Source organism: Cydia amplana, chromosome 1 (genome assembly GCF_948474715.1).
Source record: "Cydia amplana chromosome 1, ilCydAmpl1.1, whole genome shotgun sequence".
Taxonomy (NCBI): Eukaryota; Metazoa; Arthropoda; class Insecta; order Lepidoptera; family Tortricidae; genus Cydia; species Cydia amplana.
In genome coordinates this window covers 6954386-6968320 of record NC_086069.1, presented here as the reverse complement: position 1 = coordinate 6968320, position 13935 = coordinate 6954386, and the positions used below count along the sequence as shown (strand labels likewise).

The following is a 13935-nucleotide window of genomic DNA, read 5'->3' as shown; positions in this document are numbered from 1 at the left end:
ACAGAATCATGATTGAAAAGAAATAACCGTAGGTACACTCTTCTCTTAAGGTAATACCTACACTGCGCTACACTATAAAGCACAGAAAACAAAACAATATTCCACGTAAAATGCTTTTAACTTTTTTCTACTCTACGAGAATTATCCATAGAGCATATTTTATGAAAGTCTTCAGTTTACAGTGCATCTAAAGTGTGGGCGACAGATTGCGCATGGAGCGGCGCATAAGCGAAGCGATCTGCCAGCGTCAAAATCGCTAGTAGCTTCTCGGAAAGCGCCGCTGCCGCGTCACCTCGGCCGCCATTTTCCTTTCCCCCGTTTCCCGCGCAAAGTAACGAACTTATAGCAACCATAAACTTGAATGCAGATACGAAAAAAAATATGGGTGATGAGAATTATGTGTACTTATTATTCTGTTTCGGGGAATAAACAAAAAAAATAAACAATGATGGATGTTTTGACTAAGAAGCACTACTTTGGTATAAGGTGGAAATGAACAAGTGCCAGTAACTATATTAAATATTTGACGTGAGTAGGTAATTATCAACCCTTTCAATCATATAGTATTATAGTGTAATAAAACATTAAAGTGATGTGTAAAGTTCTGGTGCTTACTTATTCACATCGGAGGTAAGTAAAAACTAAAATAATAATGATATTTAATCCGTGTGACTAATCTGATGAATACAATTGAGCTATTTCTGTATAAATCATAATACTCACACAAACTTCTTGTCTTGTATTCTTTTTATGATATTTTATATCTGTATTAGAAATTAATTAAATAATTTTAGCATTTAGTACATCGTTTTGACATGGATTATGTGTTATCATTGTGATGGATTATGTTTTATTAATTAACATTGCGCTACCAATTATAAAATATGAAGTTCATTAGCATAGCCCATTTAGTAATTATTATATACTTACGTTATAAATTACGTTCTTCTACCTATGTTAGTATATGGATTAAGTAAAATTCGAGAATATAACTAAAATTAGACCTTAATTAACTATCGAAATGGCTTCAGGCTATTGCAATTAAGCTTTTTTCATTATACATACTTACTAACAAAATAATAGTGAGGACTCGCGTTCGCACATTAGACAGTATTGTTAGTATCTGCCCTTTAATCTGAATCACATTAACTAAGTAATATTTAGATTGCTGTATTAATTATCTCCGGCATTGATAGTGTTTCATCTTCAAAGACGTGAATTAATTATAATTAAAGCCACTATTCAAATGGTAGGTAAAATAATATCAACCAAAATGTTAATTGGTGGAGAAGTCTATAGTCAAATGATCATGGGCGGTGTTCTCAAAGCTCCACAAGGGAGTGGGAGTCAGCATAAATGTAACACTGTTATTAGTCTATTTCAGAAATAAAGAAAGAATTTGTATTTGTATAATTATGTAGCTGGTTCTATGAAATGGAAAATAACATTTGTTATGTTATATATATGTAGTAACTAAACTAGGCTAGACTTCTCGTATATTATTATATGTAACTAAGTATTCCCGTATACACCCAGTTTTCGTTTTTCGTTTTCATTTATTTTCGAGACCATCAGAAGATTTTTTTTAAACACAGCTTAGTTAGAACTCTCGTTTTACAAATCAATAACGCCATTGAATACATACGTATATGTATATGCAAGAGTCTCAGTTATGGTAATCTTATCTCGATAGTTCCCAGCGCCCTGGTATTAATGCCATGGGAAGATTTACTGACCTCGTATATACGCGAAGGCTCCGACTTGGCGAGATGCCAAATACATTTTTTGTTAAATTTTTTGCGGGAACATTTGGAGAAATAAATTCTTGGGAAGGTCACCCTTTTGATTTGTATGTGATGCGATTAAGCTTATCGGTAATGTCATGGTGCTAAATGATGTTAGATTGGTTTAATGGCACGGAGGTAGTAGGTACACTAATTAAGCACCGTAAAACAACCCAGCTGTCTGCTGTAGTCCATTACTATAACTATGGCCGCTAGTTTCATACGTAATTAAGTATCAAAGCCAATGTTAGGTACTCGTATATTTTGTTTTGTTTAAGTTATTCTCCCGTTCATATCTTCCCTCAGAACTACGTCGTTCAAATAATATACACGGATAAACAAATCTATTCAAGTTATATTTGGACCATATTATGGTAGATTTTGGACTAAGTATATTTGGGTGGTGGCGTTTGGTTTTTTTGCTAATTAGTACCTAAGCGTGGGCCCTGAATGGCAATGTTTTGTGTGTAGGTAGGTAGGACGTAGCGTAGGTAGGTTTTCAAAGATAGGTCATAGATGTTCTACATTGAATATTGAATTTAAGAGGAATAGATCTAAATCTTGAATTAAACATGTTCTTTCGGTTTAATAATCATTATTCCTTTAGGCACTTAAGTATTTTTTATTCGCATTATTTTGAAAATATCCAATTTGAATTCGACTGCTGTTAACAATTTAATTCAATTTACATGTAGTGTTGTTTTCAACTGTTACAACTTAGTTTAACACGTCCTTTGTCCATGGTATCCGAGCAGATACTAAGACCGAGTCACCTGGCTGGGATGAATCCAAAATGTTGCATCATAGATCATAGCATAGGTAGCATGGAACATTTTAGTGGTATGTATGTGGTGTGGTCATTATGTTACACTTTACACATTATCATGATCTAAAAACAAATATTACATCATGTTTTTTTAAATTAATACATGTCAACGAATCCAATTTCAGTATACAATAAAACATTAAAATAATAATACATATTTTATGTAACAAGCAAATTAAAGAACAACGAATACAACGAACATGTAAAATGTCAGTCACGTTGCTTTGTCATTAATGTCATTATCTACCTACAATAAACAATAAAAATAATTCGAAAACAATAATAATACATCTATAATCTGTATTAATATGTATATACATATACCTAATATTCATATAGATCATATAATAATCATCAGGCATCCCGACATTATTGGTAGCAACTTCCAGCGTTTGACGGGTCGTTCATGAATATTAAAATATGTTTCATTATGGCAACGCTAAGCTGTGCATGACTTGGGAATAACTCACTTCGCAACTGCTTCACTTCCTTCACACGCCTCGGGGTACGACATTCTTCTACAATATATACATATATGCAAGTACTTCTTTAGGTTTATCTTATCTATTTGGATCGCTCGTTAAAATATTCAGTACCTCCCTGCAGGGATCGGATACCGGTATTTTTTGTATGGGAACGGAAACGGTATTTTTTCGTTCTTTGCTAATTACTTCATTTCTAATTGGGCAATCTAATAATACGAAGTCGTAACCTACAAACACAACCGAGTGCTACATTTCGAGTATAAAATAATTCGAAAAATATGGTTATTTCTATGTTTTTGCAAAAAACCGGTTCCGATCCCTGCCTCCCTGTACTTACTTTTACAAAACCTCCCTACTTTTACAAAACCCATTACATACCTACATACCGGTAACCATAACTCTCCTTTTACTGCGCCGTAGTTGGGTAAAATAGACAGATAAATACTTTCTGTTAAGTGATTATATGATTTCAGTTTTGTTTTTATAACAAATAAAACGCATCAATGTTGTGTGTTTTTAATACTAATTTAAAGACCAGTTTAAATTTAATTAACCTGAATAAAATACGAATAAAAATAATTGGAAAAATACTGCTTATTATTAAAACACACACACACACACACAAATCTTATACAAAACTGATCCACTGACTGTCGATTGAACTTTTTTTTTCAAGAGCATCAGGCTGAAAAACAGGCTTTCGTGAGCACCATTCCTCCTCACATAATTAATTGTGGCTTTTCATTAAGTACAGAAGGGTCCTTATGCTTCAAGTGCAATAAGGACGTTTCCTAATTCCAATAGAAATTCTGATAAAAAGGTCCTTATTGTGGATGAAGCATAAGGACCCTGGACAGCCACAATTATTAGCACATTTTCAAAACCAACCTTGCTTTGTTATACATGGCAAAACAAAAAAAGATACGAGGAAATTGAATTACAGAACGACATTCGACGAAAGCGAACCTGGCTGGTATTGTTGCGGAAACAATAAGGCTGTCTGTCGTGTTAACTGCAGGTTACACATCTGCTAGTGTACCTAGTGGCAAACCAGCGTACAGCTTAAGTGATTTATGTAGCCTATGGACGCTTGCAACTTTAGCGTTGTCTCAAGCTTTTTGAAAACCTGTAAATTCCTATTTTTAAAAAACCCTATGCTATACTCCCTCGAGAAATGTCTCGAGAAGGAGTTTATCCATAACCGGAGCGTTTGAAAAATTACTTCCTTTGAAACCGCACTACAATTCTCCTTAACAATTTGTTTTAATTCACAATGAACTTACAGACTCAGTAGAATGAAAACAACTACAGTTACTAAATTTGTTGACAGGACAGTTAGTTCAGTCATTATAGATTTTGACCTCTGAATAATCAGTTCTTGGATTTTTTTTCGTAGGTCCCTCGGGGGGTCACTGGGAGTGTAAATTCAACTTTACGGCATAAATAAACGAGATGATGAAAATATTTTGAATTTGTCGCTTTTTTCAAATTTAATTTCCAAAATATCGATCCTAGAAGAAAAATTGTGAGGATAAACTTGTAGAGAATAAAATTTTCTACAATTTTTGTCCTCACGGTTTTACTGTAAAATCAAAAATGCCCGAGTTATTCAAGAAAAACCGTTTTTCGAATATACACAGGAGCCTGATTCAGTCTACTTTTTGAATTGACCTACGAAAAAAAAAATCCAAGAACTGATTATTCACGGGTAGGGTCGGTTTTTTGGATATAATGACTGGACTAAGTGACAGGATTTGTAATCCCGGAACTTACGTACCATTCCGGGTTAGGCTTTTAAAAGGTATCAATCACCATGCTATTCTAAAATCAAAATGAATTTGAAAGTATTACTGCTCTGGAGATTAAATTTAGTTCGTTAATTAAAATTATGTGCGTAACTGAAAACCGGGTTAGGAACACAACACACAATGTGAACACGTAAATTGAAACGTTCTAGGAGTAAGCACCTCTAGATTTATGTGTTCCGCTTACAGCATGTCCGTCAAAGTAATGTTGCCTGTCAAAATATTACGTCGAGCGACGACGTTTCTGTGTTCGTGCTTTTAAACGGTGGCTATTGTTGAGGGAGTAAAATAATGTGATAAGGTAACCCAGGAAAGCGTGAGCTGGTTTTCAAATGAATGACAACGTTTGCAACATTATTATAACACGTTACTATTATAATATTGGATAAAATTTACGGACATATTTAGTAGATAGCAGGTAGATAGTACCTACTATTGAGAGGTACCTACCTAAATATAGTCGATATATTTTTGTATTTAATTTTTCGAAACTTTAATAATTAATAAATTAAAGGTAGAGACAAACTGAGCACACGTACGCAACTTATGCAATGCATTATGAAATCTGGACCCAGAAATTTGTATGCTTAAAGTCTATTTTTTTATTCGGTAGACTGAAATGACATTTCATAGTATGAACATCATGTGTCATTTCATACTATGAAATGTCATTTTAGTCTACCGAATAAAAAAATAAGACTTTAGAAACATACTTGTCATGCGTTGCGTTACGTGGGCTCAGTTTGTCCTTACCTTAACTTGTCTTACCTAGGTACCTAACCATTTTATTAAGAGTTTAACTCAATATAGTATTGCATTTATTGCAATATTCTTTTATTCTTTATTTGAAGTATATGTGAATAACGTATGACCCCAGTTTTACTTGGACACATCATAATTATTATATTAAAATAACATTCGATTCCAGCGTTCTCAACTCTCAACACACTACAAAGTTTTACTTTAAATAAATAACAATAAAAGTAGTCTGCGCGGATTTCATATTAATTAGTACTCAATTCGGCCATACGATACGAGTAAGTACATACAATTAAGAGTGTGGGTCGGCATGTAACTAGCCATAGTGGCAGCGAATACAGCTTTACAATCCATTGTCACTGTTACAAGGTACAAATTAGCACATACATCAACCAAGTGCATAATTCCACCCAAGAGACATCATGCGTCAGTATAATAAAATGGATTCCGTGGCTTACCAACATTAATATACAGCTATAAATGGAATACAATATCGTGTACCAGACTATTCAGGCATGAAAGAATGATGGCAGGTAGACATTAAATGTCAGGGACCTATCGGAGTAGAAGTAACGAGTTGTATGGGTGCTAAATTTATTATTATTTATTTATTTACCAAATAATTTAAAGAAACTGTGACATACGGACAGACAGAAAGACGGACGGACGGACGGGTGGACAGGTGGACATGATGAAACTATCATCTGTTTTTGGCATTGGCTTCGCAACCAACCCTAAAAGTGAGGTTATTTTCCCTTTAACTTGTCTAATATCAGTGCACGTTCCATCATGAGAGAAATGTGCCTATAGGGGCCAAGTCTTCTAGTGTAAATTAATGAAAATGGCAAAAAATTGGGCTAAATAAATACTACATTCGGTAAGTACTGCAAAAGGAGCACAAAAAATCCTATTCATAAGTTTCATAACTTTAACAAGTAAAAAGCCTAAAGAAGCCCGCAGCCGTTCACAAGTCCGTAAACGTCGATGATTTCTCAGAATTCATGTTCTAGCCTTCGAGGCGCCGGAGCCCAATTATACCCACCGCGTTCTATCTTTTCAGAGGTTCAAAATAAATATAGCACAGAACGGTTGAGTTACAAGGCGTAAAACGTCTCATGAACTAAAAGTTACAATACGTTAATACATCAAAATAAATCTAACCTCTGCAGTCGTAAAATTTTAAGAGCACGATTTGTCGACGGGAGTCTGACTAATGTACTTACCTACTGGAATATAGCTAGGTACAGTCTGCGCGCCATCTGCGAGGATTAGAGAAGGTGAACGGGAGGGAGCCGAACCATAAGAGTTACGTACCTTTGTTCTTAGGAGACCCAAGATCGATCTTAGAAAAAAATGCTTTTAAGATTTTCCGGATTTGGAACGAACGAGGAAACGGAACCAGATCAAATCTATCTATTATCAGAGTTTATTATATATTATTACTGATGGTAAGATCATGTTCTAAGGAATATAGGTACTAGTATTAGCAACATAATTATAGAATTTTATCAATGGAATCGGATCGGTTAAGATTCAATTTATTTTATTTAGTCAACCACATTATATATCTAATAAAGGCAAATTCGCATAGGATAAACGGACCCACGTGCGCAAGTCAAGCATCCGGATAGCATAAAATGTATTTCATGTTTTTTGTCTAGTGAAAGTAACAATTTCAGATCAAATTAAATCTGTTATTACGATCAGAATACGCCTCGTGAATTGATGCGCATTTATTTAGTAAAAATAATTACATTTCATGAATCAACAAATCAACTTAAAATATTTACGCTTAATGTGAAATCATCTGTAGGGATGTTTGGATACAAGTTCGGGTGCGAGATAAGGAATATGTTCTGCGGACTGTACTTAGCTGACCGTTGAAAAATAGTTTTTATAGATCCTAACATCACTTGCAATGCTCGAACAGTCAGTGTGGGTATAAATCAATATTGTTCCGAGTGGCCAGCCCGCGCCCGGCGGTAAGCGACTTCGGGCAAATACTGTTGGGCTCTATCCAAATAAGTCAAACTTTGCCGCTTTCGCTCATTCTTGTATTTTCTGTAACTAATATCTTAACATACCATAAATAATATTTTCATTAATCTTGCTCCATTGGGTTCAGAACTGATATTTTTGTAGTTACTGGGTATATATATTTATCGTTACTTTTTAATAAAAGTGAGAAATATAAGTATCTATATACCTATTAGTACTTATGTGTACCTACACGTTATCGTTAGTTTCTATTTGTTAAATTACGTTACTACTGTACCTATAGGCCACTTGAAGCAAAATTATTATGTTACATAGGTAGATGTTTAATAGCAATACTTACCTACTAACTTTACTATGCTGTCAAAATGAGAACATCACAAGTGCCGACTGCGTCACAAGGAGGATAATGTTTTTCGAGCGTATGTCCATTTCTTTGGCACGCCCTGCAGCCCGAATGGCTGGACCATTTTTGACATATGAGGTGTCGTTGAATTCATCAGAATTGTGGTAGTGACATAGGCCATATAAATTTTGATAATGGCGCCCGCAAATGAAAAAAGCGGCCAAGTGCGAGTCGGACTCGCCCATAAAGGGTTCCGTATTCAGGGAATTTATGACGTATTAAAAAAAAACTACTTACTAGATCTCGTTCAAACCAATTTTCGGTGGAAGTTTGCATGGTAATGTATATCATATATTTTTTTTAGTTTTATCATTCTCTTATTATAGAAGTTACAGGGGGGGGGGACACATTTTACCACTTTGGAAGTGTCTCTCGCGCAAACTATTCAGTTTAGAAAAATATATATATTAGAAACCTCAATATCATTTTTGAAGACCTATCCATAGATACCCCACACATATGGGTTTGATGAAAAAAAAATTTTTGAGTTTCAGTTCTAAGTATGGGGAACCCCCAAAATTTATTGGTTTTTTTCTATTTTTGTGTGAAAATCTTAATGCGGTTCACATAATACATCTACTTTAGGGCATGCTCCCGGGAATTCCCGGTTCTTAATTTCCCGGGAATTCCCGGGAATTTTGTAGTGTCAAAAGAACCGGTACTGAAGACCCGGAACCGGTACTTCCCGGTTCTCCCGGACCCGTGTTTAAATTACCTTTATATTGCTATTTTGTAGTAAGTAGTCATAATATATATGGCGTTATTCATAAACGGCTACTAACTTAATCAGTTGATGATCGTCGTTATGCCATAGAGAGGGACAAACGACGATCATCAGCTGATTAACTTAGCAGACGTTTATGAATAACGCCGATAGTATTTTAGTTAGGTGCATTAAGTAGCATTTAATTTAAATATGTTGGTTTGAAACGAAGGACACAAATAACCCGACGCGGATGACGGTCAATTGTAAAAAATAGCTGTGTCGGCGAAGTTCGAATAATATTTCGTATAGTCAGACCAAGCTAAGTTGGTAGCGATTTTAATAGCACAGACTGTGCAAGTGTTATTTTAAACGTCAAATTCTTTAAATTTTGGCGTTTACTTTAGCAGCGACATAAGCGGTTACTGAAGTAATAGCGGCTCAGCCACGATATTGAGCAACTTGCGACGGCGGCAGCGATAACCATAGGTTGGGGTGAGACACGGCGATTGGACCCGTCGCTGAATGTCGTGTCCGAACCGTAGGTGTTATACCGCCAATGAGAGTAAGCTTGCTTAAGCAGCCGACAGAAAAGTTGGGAGAGCTAGACCGCACCAATCACATGGATACTAAGACCGGCATAATTAATCGGGACGGTAGCTTGGGTCCAACTGGAGGATGTGAATGTAACGTTCTGGATTTTGTTGAAGTGTCTCTTAAAATTTGGTCAATATTTGTATTGAATGTGGGTAATTTCTAGAGTCGCGGCGGATGATGTTCATAAATATGGGTAGGAATGGTCAGTCTCAAAATGTAGTCATGGGTTAAATTCGTATTATAGTCATTTCATTTATGGCATTCAATAATACTTATGAAATTGTAATTATTTATATAGAATTTATTCATTCAGAAGGATTGTAATAGACTTAAAAAACGAAGTTCTTAAAAATTATTATATAAATATCCTAAGATCCGGGAAGAACCGGGAATCCCGGTACCGGCCGTGCCCAGAACCGGGAAATGAAATTCTCGGTACCGGAACCGGTACTGCATGCCCTAATCTACTTACCAAGTTTCAACAGTATAGTTCTTATAGTTTCGGAAAAAAGTGGCTGTGACATACGGACGGACAGACAGACGGACGGACAGACAGACAGACATGACGAATCTATAAGGGTTCCGTTTTTTGCCATTTGGCTACGGAACCCTAAAAAGGGTACATAATGAAAGCTAGTGAAAAGACCATTGATAAAATATATGTATCATATCATATCCACAAATAAAACTAAGTAATTCATTATTTTTTAGCAGACAGGTTTTTAGTTTTTATAATAATTTACTTGTTTTGCATATTTTTGCATTTATGTGATGTTAAAACTGTTGCCTTTATAGTGCCTCGTGTTTATAATTTGTAAATATGTACTCTCTATGTAGCGTCTGGAACTCACGCAAACAGACCAGAATTAGCATTACCAATGGGAAACATGCATATCATTCCATAATGCCGAACTCATAATTGGCACGTTAATATTTGATCATTGTTTATCGCCGCGGTCTCTAACTTTACTTAAATATTAATGTTCCTTTAGTAGGTACTTACTTCAGCTCACGGACGTTATTGTAAAGTTTCGATTTGTTCTAAATTAAACAGGTCCGTAAAACTGGGCACAACAGGATATTGGTATTTGTTTAGATAATAGCGGGGGCAGTAACAGACAGCGGTTAAATGTATTCACAAAAGTTCGTATGAATGAAACTAATACACGAATTGTGTCTGATAACATGCTTACAGTTTCAAAATGTTTAAAAAAATGTCATTGCTAAATATGGGAAACTTAAAGAGAATGATTATTAGTATGTATAAACAAAATCATAAAAAACGTTTTTTTACTGACTTTGACTTGTAGTGTGACTAAACGTCTATCAATTCTTCCTTTCTAAAGAGCTCATACTCAATTTTAGTTATCAACAAAAACAGGTTCGTGAACTAAAGATCCGAGTTTGCAATATTCTTACCTGCAGAGTTTCACACAATGTTTTTCATCACACTTGTGAAGAAAAAACAAAATTTTAAGCGAAATAATCCATAAAGGTGATATTCTAACATTCGTACGCCATATGGGGCCCGATTCGGATTTTGTAATAGACATCTATTAGATAACTTTTAGACATCGCCAAGATACGATAACGATATGTTTAAGATCTAACCTGTCAAATTTGACATTTCCGCGATTCTGGAGATAGTCTTGAACGATTTCCACAAGATATTACATAGAGATCTAATTCACATCTAATATAATATATATCTAACACGATCTATCGTAAAAGTGACATTGGTTGCCCGAATTGCGCTGCAAAATAGAACTAGTGGAAATCTAAACTATAACGTATCTAGAATGGATCTATTACGTGTCGTCTCTTGTGAATATCTTGAAGTTCGAATACGGCAGTATGTCATTTTTTGACAGGTTTGGCATCGAAGGAATAGACCCGTCCAGCATGCAGCCACGATTGAAAATTGTATGAAACATATAATCTATTAAAAGAATTACTTTAACACATTTTTTGTTATTTACTTCACATTAATTATTTATCTGCATCCCTACTTAAATGGTCGCCCGAGGTAATTTTTGAAACATTATTGGATTTAAACTTTTTCCTTTGCCCCGAGTGCTTAAAATTTAGGCAAAATAATTTTATTGTATTGATACAATGCATAACTTGCATAAGTATCACAATTTTAATCTATTTTCTTGTGGAAACTAACAAAAAAAAATGCACTTAGATATGAATAATTTTTGGAGGAAGGTAATGAAAGATTAATTCCAACTGACGACTAAGATCAGTTAATGCTATGTTATTAAATGAAACGCTTTTTTTATGTTTTTTAGTTTTGATTTCCACTTTTTTAAATTACATTGTACTGCGTCATACTAAGAAAGCGTTTGGTAGCAGTCACGTATCGATGAAATTTTAAGTTTTCTTTGAATTGATGCCTTGGCTGTGTTATTCAGTTATGTTCAACGTGAGTTATTGATGCACATGAAGTGAAAATGCCAGACCTGAACGTACTTCAAGTCGTTAGGGCTTTAATTGGCCATGGGTACACTTACAAAAACCTTCTTCGATACTTAAATGTTACCAAGCGCTTTGTTAGTACTGAGATGAAAAAAATACGCAAAACAATAAAAATGAAAAAAAAAAAGACAAAAGAAAATAAATTTTGAAAATATATCCAAAAAGCATGAAACTAGTATTCGGACGGGATATAGTCTTATGCATCTTTTAGTAGGAGTAGCAGCGAAAGCGCTAAATTATTGTTTGACCTTGTCACAGTCTGAATTTTTTTTTATGCCCCATCATAAATTAGTATGGATTATGGTGGGCAATCATAGTGTCGCATTGCGTATGTTTTGTCCCTCACCGACGCACGCGTATACCACATCTATTAGGATCCTATCATCTATGCTAAAAAGCATGTTACTGACCACTACTTAATATAATTGCAAAAATAGTAATTAAGTATACCTTTTATTTGCGTTCCCATATAGGCAGTGGCAGGATAAGGTACTATTTTTTTTCTGAAAATGTGCCAAGTCATTAGTAAGTGCTATATACTAAATTTCAGCATTCTTCTCTTCTTATTTTTGAGTTTAAAAAAAGATGCATCATGAATCTTTCCATTTCAATGGAACGAATTCGTTTCGTGCTTTACATAAGTAGGTATGTGGTACACTGAGTCGGGACCCGCCATATATCAATATAAACAGGTTATTAACACTCCATATATACAAAAAGAAGAATCGAAAATAATTGACATATTATCATTAGTTCTAATTCTGAAACCGTTAACTTATCAGGATTTTCGTAAGGTTATCCTATAGCAGGCGTGTCTGACTCCGCGATTTCGTCACTTTGCTACAGGTAGCTAAAAGTACATCCGTTCCGTGGGTTCCGCCCCAATTTTGGGGAAAGCCATAAGCCGCGCGTGGCGCTGTCGCCACCTAGCGGCCATATCTGTGCTCATCGTAACAGACGCGTTTTGTTAGAGAGTGAGTCTTCTGTACTTAGTGCTATTATTTATTCTGTGCCTATAGGTAAATAAGTTGGTTAGGTTTGATTTATGGCAATCCTGAAAAGTTGTGCGTTTCCGAGAAAAAACAAATTATGACTGAACGAAAATGCGGCCAAACATTACGACATTTACGACTTAAAACTATATGGGAAAACAATAGACACCTAAAAAATAGGATAGGTAGGTATTTTTAAATATTTTTTACCCTTAGGTCGCATGGTCCGATTGACTAGTCCGATCAATCGGAATACGAATATTTTTTTTTTCCTGTTGGCTCGATTGATCGGACTATAAGAACTTCTCAAATCCTGTCAGTCCTACTATCGGAGTAATGGGATTTTAATAGTTCGTCTAGTTCGATCGATCGAGCCACGAAAGCTTGAAAAATCCTCTTAATCCGATCACACAATTTTTATTTTTCCTGTTTGTCCGACCGGTAGGTTATGGTTTTTGTGTTTTTTTATTACAACATGTCCATACTGACGGCTCTTTTTTATACGCTTTATTTTTATGGTATTGATGCCCTTTATTCAGTAGTACGCAACCACCTTTACGGCGTAAGAATACAATTTTGTTGTGATCTATTATTTCCTCCATCTTCCGTCCGTCCGGTTCAATAAATTGACATTGATCAGATGTTGACATTATGAACTGACATCGCATCAAATAAAATATAGAAAAGTTTATCAAATGCCAGTATCTAGTAATGAGTTAAGATTAGATAACCTTTATGTGTCATCCGGACTTAGCAAAATATCAAGTCTACGGTTATGTCCTATCAATCGATCCAACAGGAAGAAAAAACAACCTCGTGGTTCGATCGATCGAACTAGACGAACTTTTAAAATCCCATTACTCCGATAGTAGGACTGACAGGATTTGAGAAGTTCTTATAGTCCGATCAATCGAGCCAACAGGAAAAAAAGAATTCGTATTCCGATTGATCGGACTAGTCAATCGGACCATGCGACCTAAGGGATTTTTTAATAACTTCTTTAAAACTGAAAGTACTGAGCGTGCTATTCGATAAATTCTCTACTCCCATTCAATAAAATGTACTGATTCTGCACTGACAGCGACAAAGTTCCGTTGTGATA

The 13935-nt window shown here is 35.1% G+C and overlaps 1 protein-coding gene across 2 annotated transcripts in view; it reads left to right on the top strand.

The window, feature by feature from the left end:
* The first annotated feature begins 462 nt into the window (after window positions 1–462).
* Window positions 463–13935, top strand: part of LOC134647239 (dopamine receptor 2) — a 193525-nt gene continuing 180052 nt past the window's right edge. For both annotated transcript variants that reach the window (XR_010096815.1, XM_063501513.1), the window contains exon 1: window positions 463–630. The gene's annotated coding sequence lies outside the window, so the exon portion shown is untranslated. The remainder of the gene's footprint in view (window positions 631–13935) is intronic.